The sequence below is a fragment of the Micromys minutus genome (genome assembly GCF_963924665.1).
Source record: "Micromys minutus genome assembly, chromosome: 1".
Classification (NCBI taxonomy): Eukaryota; Metazoa; Chordata; class Mammalia; order Rodentia; family Muridae; genus Micromys; species Micromys minutus.
This window is the reverse complement of record NC_137969.1, coordinates 208,886,473-208,893,939: the sequence shown is the minus strand read 5'-3', so window position 1 is coordinate 208,893,939 and position 7,467 is coordinate 208,886,473.

The following is a 7,467-nucleotide window of genomic DNA, read 5'->3' as shown; positions in this document are numbered from 1 at the left end:
GGCTCCATCTTGATTTTCCTTGCTCCTCCTCCTCCTCTTCTCCTTTCATAGCTTTTTCCCTGACTACTTTTTATTCTCATCCAATGATAGGCTGGATTCACCTTATTGTATAATGACATTATCTTACACAGGGTTGTTTGATTTGCATTTTCCTCATGAATAAGTATGTTGAACATTTTTTTAGATGCTTCTCAACCATTCAGTATTTTTCAGTTGAGAATTCTTTTGTTTAGCTGTGTCCTTCTATTTTTTAATGAAATTCTTTTATTTTTCTGGATATTTGCTTCTTTAGTTCTTTGTATATGTTGAATATAAGCCCTCTATTGGATGTAGAATTGGTAAATATCTTTTCCCAATCTCTGGGTTGCTGTTTTGTCCTTTTGTCAAAACATTTTTGCTTTACAGAGAGGGCTTTCAATTTTATGAGGGCCCATTTATTGATTCTTGATTTTAAAGCATAAGCCATTGGTGTTTTGTTCAGGAAATTTTTGCCTATGCCTATGTGTTCTAAGCTCTTCTCCACTTTCTGTTCTATTACTTTCACTGTACCTGGATTTATGTGAAGGTCTTTGATCCACTTGGACTTGAGCTTTGTACAAGGAGATACAAATGCATTGATTTGCATTCTTCTGCATGCTGACTGTCAGTTGAACCAAGACTATTTTTTTGAAAATGCTGTCTTATTTCCACTGGATGGTGTGTGTGTTCCTTTCTGGGTGTTCAGTTCTATTCCATTGATCTACATGACTATCTCTACCAATACCATGTAGTTTTATCACTATTCTTCTGTAGTATAGCTTGAGATCATAGAAGAAGGTTTTCCCACAAGTTCTTTTATTCTTGAAAATATTTTCCCTATTCTAGGTTTTCTGTTATTCTAAATGAATTTGAGAATTGCTCTTTCTAACTCTATAAAGAATTTAGTTGGAATTTTGATGGGGATTGCCTTGAATTGGTAGATTGCTTTTGAAAAATGGTCATTTTTTACTATATTAATCTTGCCAATCCATAAGTATTAAAGATATTTCCATCTTCTGAGTTCTTCTTCTATTTTTTTCTTCAGGGATTTGAAGTTTTTATGTACGGATTTATTACTTGCTTTATTAGAGTCACAAAAAGATTTTGAAGAAAAGATTTATAAGTCATGCTTACCCATCAGCTTGTGGTGCTGTTTTGAAGGATGTGAATGGCAGGTGTCATATTGAAGGATTGTTTGCTTATATAATCATTTGGTTAGAATCTTTTTCACTGTTGAAAATAGTAAACTCTGTAATCTACCTAGAAATGATTACTAATTTTTTTGCAACATATATGAAATGAACCATGGATAGAAAACATCACAATAAGAAGGCTATGTTGTACACCAAATTAATCTACAGGCATCCAAACAAAATTTGTATTTTAAAACTGTGAATAATGTCTTTATATGTTTCCTAGGCAAAGGAGCAACACTGCGTGGCTAATCTGAGATAGCAAGTCTGCAAAATTACCCAGACCCTCATTGAAATGCACAGCAGTCTAAGGACACGCACATCTGTAATGGAATTGTGCCATAAATGAGAATGTAAAAAGAAAATCAAACAAACAAACAATCAAACACCTGCTCTATTCTATTCTTCAGATTGTTTTGCTTCTGCCCTTAGACCTTTCCTCCCTCCTCTCCTCTCCCCACTTACGATATGTAATGCTGAATAGAACTCTCAGTGTTTAATCAAAGGAAGATATTTTTGTAGCAACTTCTGAAATATTCATAAATTCTTACCACTCCTGAGCACAGCGTAGTCCTTTTTCTGCTACAGGCCACATAAAAATTTTAAATACACAGACACATTTGAAATACTGGAGTGTATTCTTTGATGTGGGCTACAAAATTTTGGCTCAATGAATATAAACTTTAAATTGAGTGAATTTGAGTTTAAAAAATGAAATAGGTGATATGGGCTTGGTAGTCCATGCATTTAGTCCCAGAACTCAAGACAAAATGGCAGGTGAATCTCTGTGAGTTCAAAGCCAGTGTCGCCTGCAGAGTAAGTTCTAGAATAGTCAGGGTTACACAAATAACTCTAAGTACCCAGATGGATAGATAGATGATAGATAGATAGATAGATAGATTGATAGATAGATAGATAGATAGATAGATGATAGATAGATGATAGATAGATGATAGATAGATAGATAGATATATAGATAGATAGATAGATAGATAGATAGATAGATAGATATTGGTGTAATTTAATATTAAATGAACTTTATTATTGTAGAGTTTGCTTATTTGGCATTTGCTATTCACCACGAAAAGATCTTAGGTTAAAATGATATGTATGTCAATGTTTTTTTGTTCTAAAAAGAAATAAAAGAGAAGGTAGTACTTGGAATATGCCACCATTTAGTGGTTAAATTTTTTTACTCTTTTAAAAAATACTTTTAGATATATGTACAAATAATTTCCTAATGTAAATCAATATACTAGGCATAAAGGTATGGATAACAGTTATGAGTAAAAATAGGCTTGAACATTTCAAAACCTATTTGAGAAGTTACCTTTATGACCAAAATTGTTAACGTTATATTTTGAAACTTTATTCATACACCTAGAATCTTGTCCACCCTTTCTTTTAATTGAGCTATACAAAGTTGGCTTTCACTATTTCTATTTTGGAAGAGAATACGCTTGAAAAAAATCATCAATCTTAAGTTATATTTTATGGGTCTTTGAAGAAGTTAGCCAGAGTTTCAGTGTCTTACAAAATATTTGCTCTTTGTTTAGCTTGCAAGGATCATATTAAACTCTAGAGATGAAAACCAAACAATAATAGACAGGAATAAATGAATCAAAAAAAGTTCTAACATTAAAATATGTTTACAGAGAACTAGGCTTTCCCAAATAAGGTCCCTCTACAAACTAAAACCAATCACTGTTCAGTTCATAGAATCCTGATAGAAGCAGATGTGAAGAATTTTCTCCTGAGTAAAAGAGGGCATACATAAATTATATGTGTTGTACACTTGAAGTAAGCTTTCTTATGCTTTTATTCTGCATTATTGACTTTGGAACAGCTCCGGGCTTTGATTTAGTTATACTTCTGGCTTGCTTTTCCAAAGTCTACATTACAAATAAGATGGTAGATATATTGTGATATTTCCTAAAAGTTTGGGGGCTCTTGAAGTTCAGATATAATTCTTAAAACATATTTTCCATAATGAGTAGACTGGAACCTGTGACTTTCTGAGAAAGGGTTGTAGAGCTCAGTCTATCCAAATGATGAAATGAGAAGCCAAAGAAGGTGTGTGGGGGGGCAACTCTATAAATAGAGGCCAGAGCTGAAACATTTCTAAATATTTTGAAATAATATACCAAGGCCAACAGTAGCATTAAAAATTCTTCATTGCTTCTAAAAGAAGAAAGGCTTGCTTTTTTTTTTTTTTCTGTAAGAAAAGCTTTCAGTTTTCCCTTTCTTTTCAAATTCCCTTTATGGAAATACCTGTAGGAAATGCTATTACTGCATCGGCAAGCAGGTTCCTGTTTAGCAACTCTCTGCAGCAGTGCCATTATGTGTCAGCAGAAATGAACAGTCTGAAGGAGGCTAATTTTTAGAAACCTGCTAATGGAGAACTGCAAAAGGAAAACAGAATATGATGCAGTGGGAAGGCCCTAGGCCTGGGGAAGCTAAATCTCCCACAGTGCAAGTTCACCTTGCATATAAAGATATATATTAACAAAAGAGAGACACAAGAGAAATAAGGAAGCACCAGACTCTACTTGGAGAAACCATTAATTTTCAGGATAATGCACAAGCTCACACATGTGGAAATATCTATAAGTTTATAACAGGTATCTCTAAAAACAAAAATAAGTCGTATAAAACCATTGCAACGGTAAATCTCAGACCTGAACACACTCTCTAGCTGAATCCCATTCTTGACTTGCCTTTCTTTGCCTTTTAATTTCTCTATATCTTCTCTGAACTGCCTATAGATTCATAAGAAATTCATTTTAAAAACAAATACCAATGAATTACAGATATACTGAAGCAAATCCATATTTTGACAATTAAGAACCTGTGTATGATCTTAAGTTCCTGAATTTAAACAATTTACCCTAAACAAGTATTTCTTTCACTAAAAGTAAAGAATATAAATAAGATCAAAGGCTGTAATAATAGTTAAAAAAATAAACCATCTTCTTTTTATAGTTGTAGATAACCGCCCCTATGGCTTTACAGGAGACCAAAGTTTGGTTCATAGCTCCGACAATGGGAGGCTCACAGATTTCTCATATCTGGCTATGGAGGACATGACTCCCACCTCTCTCATAATTTATTGCTTACAATGAGGAAGTTTGAAGATGACTTATAAGTGTTTTGTGTGTGTGTGTGTGTGTGCGCGCACTCCTGAGGAGGACATCATCTCTATCTCTTTTAATTTTATTGGATATTCTCTGTATTTACACTTCAAATATTATACCCTTCCCCTCCACGCCCTTACCTCCTCCCTCTCAACTTAATTCCATTAAGGTGCTCCTTCTCCCAATCACCCTCTCCACCTCAGTGCCTTAGCTGCTGCTGATATTGTTCTTCCCATGAGGGTGCAAAACTTTCAGTCCTTTCTGTAGCTTTTTCATTGGGGTCCCCATATCCTGTTTGTTGTTTAGTTACAAGCATCCTCACCTGTATCTGTATGACTCTAGGACAGCTTTGAACAGACATCCATGTATGCTTCCTGCCAGTAAACACTTCTTGTCATCAGCAATAGTGCTTATTGTTTCATTCTGTGTTGTATTCCATTGCAACAGTGTGACAGTGTAGGTAGTATAGCATCTAGTAATACTCAGAATTCCTACTAATTCCACTCAGACAACACTGGCATTGCAGGTGCACATTATTATACGCAGAATCTCATAGGGGCACTGGAGATTTCGACTCAGGCTATCATGCTTGCACAGAAAATTCTTATTGACTGAGCTATGTTCCCAGTTTCCAAAAGTTATTTATGATTACTTGTTTTATTTTTCTTTTTTATACTTGAAGTTTTATTCAACATCATTAACTATAACATTTTACAAGATGAAAATAAAACATACTATAATATGAATCATTTATTTATTTATTTATTTATTTATTTATTTATTTATTTATTTCGAATACATTTTTAAGGTTGTAATTAAGTATTTCTGGGTACATATACATGCACATATGTATATATGTAACAATAATATAGAAGAAAATGCTATAGATTTGAGGGTGATAGGAGAAAAACTAGGAGGGGCTGTAGGGAGGAAAGGGGAATGTGATACAGTTCTATTTTAATTAAAATATATTCTTATTTTGTTGTTGAACTTCACACAGTCTGTGAGTTGTTTCTGGGGTTTTCAGAGCTTTCTGGCATTAGTATCCCATTACCAGTGATTGCATATTATGTCTGTTCTTTTGTGACTGGGTTATCTCACTCAGAATGATATTCTCTAGATGCAGCCATTTTCTTAAGAATTTGGTCAAGTCATTGTTTCTGGTGGCTGAGTAGTATTCCATTGTGTAAATGTACCACAATTTTTGTATCCATTCATCTTCGGAAGGATATCTGGGTTCTTTCCAGCTTCTGGCTATTATAAATAGAGCTGCAATGAAAATTGTGGTGCATGTATCTTGGTTGTATATTAAAGTGTCTCTGGGGTAAATGCCAAGAACTTAAATAATTGGGTCTTCAGGTAGTACTATGTCCATTTTTCTGAGGAATGGCCAGACTAATTTCCAGAGTGGTTGTATCAGTTTACAACCCCAACAACATTGGAGAAGTGTTACTCTTTCTCCACATCCTCTCCAGCATCTGTTGTCATCTGAGTTTTGGATCTTTGCCAATCTGACTGGTGTTCGGTGGAATCTCAGGGTTGTTTTGATTAGCATTTCCCTGATGGCTAAGGATGTTGAGCACTTCCCGAGATGTTTCTCAGCCATGCGATATTCCTCAAATGAGAACATTTTGTTTAAGTCTGTATCCCATTTTTTAATAGGGTTGTTTAATTCTCTGGTGTCTAGCTTTTTGAGTTCTTTGTATATCTTGGATATTAGGCCTCTATCTGATGTGGGGTTGGTAAAGATTTATTCCCACTCTGTTGGCTGCCATTTTGTTTTCTTGACAGTGTCCTTAGCCTTACAGAAACTTTGCAATCTAATTAAATCCCATTTGTCAATCTTTGACCTTAGAGCTTGAGCCATTGGTGTTCTGTTCAGGAAATTTTCTCCTGGTCCTATGAGTTCCAAGGTTTTCTCTACTTTCTCATCTAATAGTTTCAGTATACCTGGTTTAATGTGAAGATCTGTGATCCACTTACACTTGAGCTTTGTACTAAGAGATAAGAAAGGGTCTATTTTCATTCTTCTGCGTGCTGAGTGCCAGTTGGACCAACACAATTTGTTGAATAGGCTGTCCTTTTTCCATTGAATGTTTACAGCTCCTTGGACAAAAATCAGGTTACCATATAAATGAGGGCTCATTTCTGGATCTTCTCTTCTATTCCATTGATCCATGTACCTATTTCTGTAACAGTACCATGCAGTTTTCAACACAATTGCCTTGTAATATAGCTTGAGGTCAGGGATAGTGATTCCTGCTGATATTTTCTTGTTGAGAATGGATTTCGCTGTGGGGAGTTGCCTGCACATTCTCCATTACAAGATGGCGCTGACATCCGGCTGGAGTTAGCAGTAAACAAGTCATGTGCACACGTGCTGGGTAACTTTCAACATGTTGACCTCTGCCTCTCCCAAGGCGTCATAGGGCTTGATGAGTTTCAACCAATCAGGGGGCTCCACGTCCAAGGCGAGGACTGATTCCTATATAAGGAGACGGGCTAGATATTTCGTGGTCTACGCTTCTACTTGATGTAAGCTTATGCTCTGCCTCTCGAGAGCATTAAAGCTTTACCGCAGAAGAATCCTATTTTGTGTGCTGCGTCGTTCTTGCTGGCGAGACGGTTTCGCGGGACATCTGGTGTCTGAACCAGGGAACTCAACCACTCCATCATCAGCACCACCGAAGACCCCCTGTTTTTGGGCAGGGAGGATCCAGAACTGCGGGGAGATAAGTTCGGCAAGGTATATCTGACCCTAGATCTTTCTTTAATTTTAGTTTAAATCTTCCATGGCTGTGGGAAGGGTCCGTAGAGGCTCTGGTCTTTGTCAGTGCAGTTTTTATTCTCTTCCTCTTAATTTCCTATTGTGTCCATCGGGGCTGGTGTTAGTTTTGTGCTTACTCACCTTTCAGTTTCACTTTGTGCTGCAATGTAAATAGCCGGTGGCATTACATCGCTGTGATGGGCTCTTCACACTCGAGACCGTTACAGCCCTGCAGTCAATTCTTAAGCAGGGAGATCTAGAATTGCCCACCCGCATCTTATAGCATTTCGTAAAAGAGGTAGAGTGTGCTGCCCCTTGGTTTGCTGTCTCTGGGTCTCTCTCAACAGCCTCATGG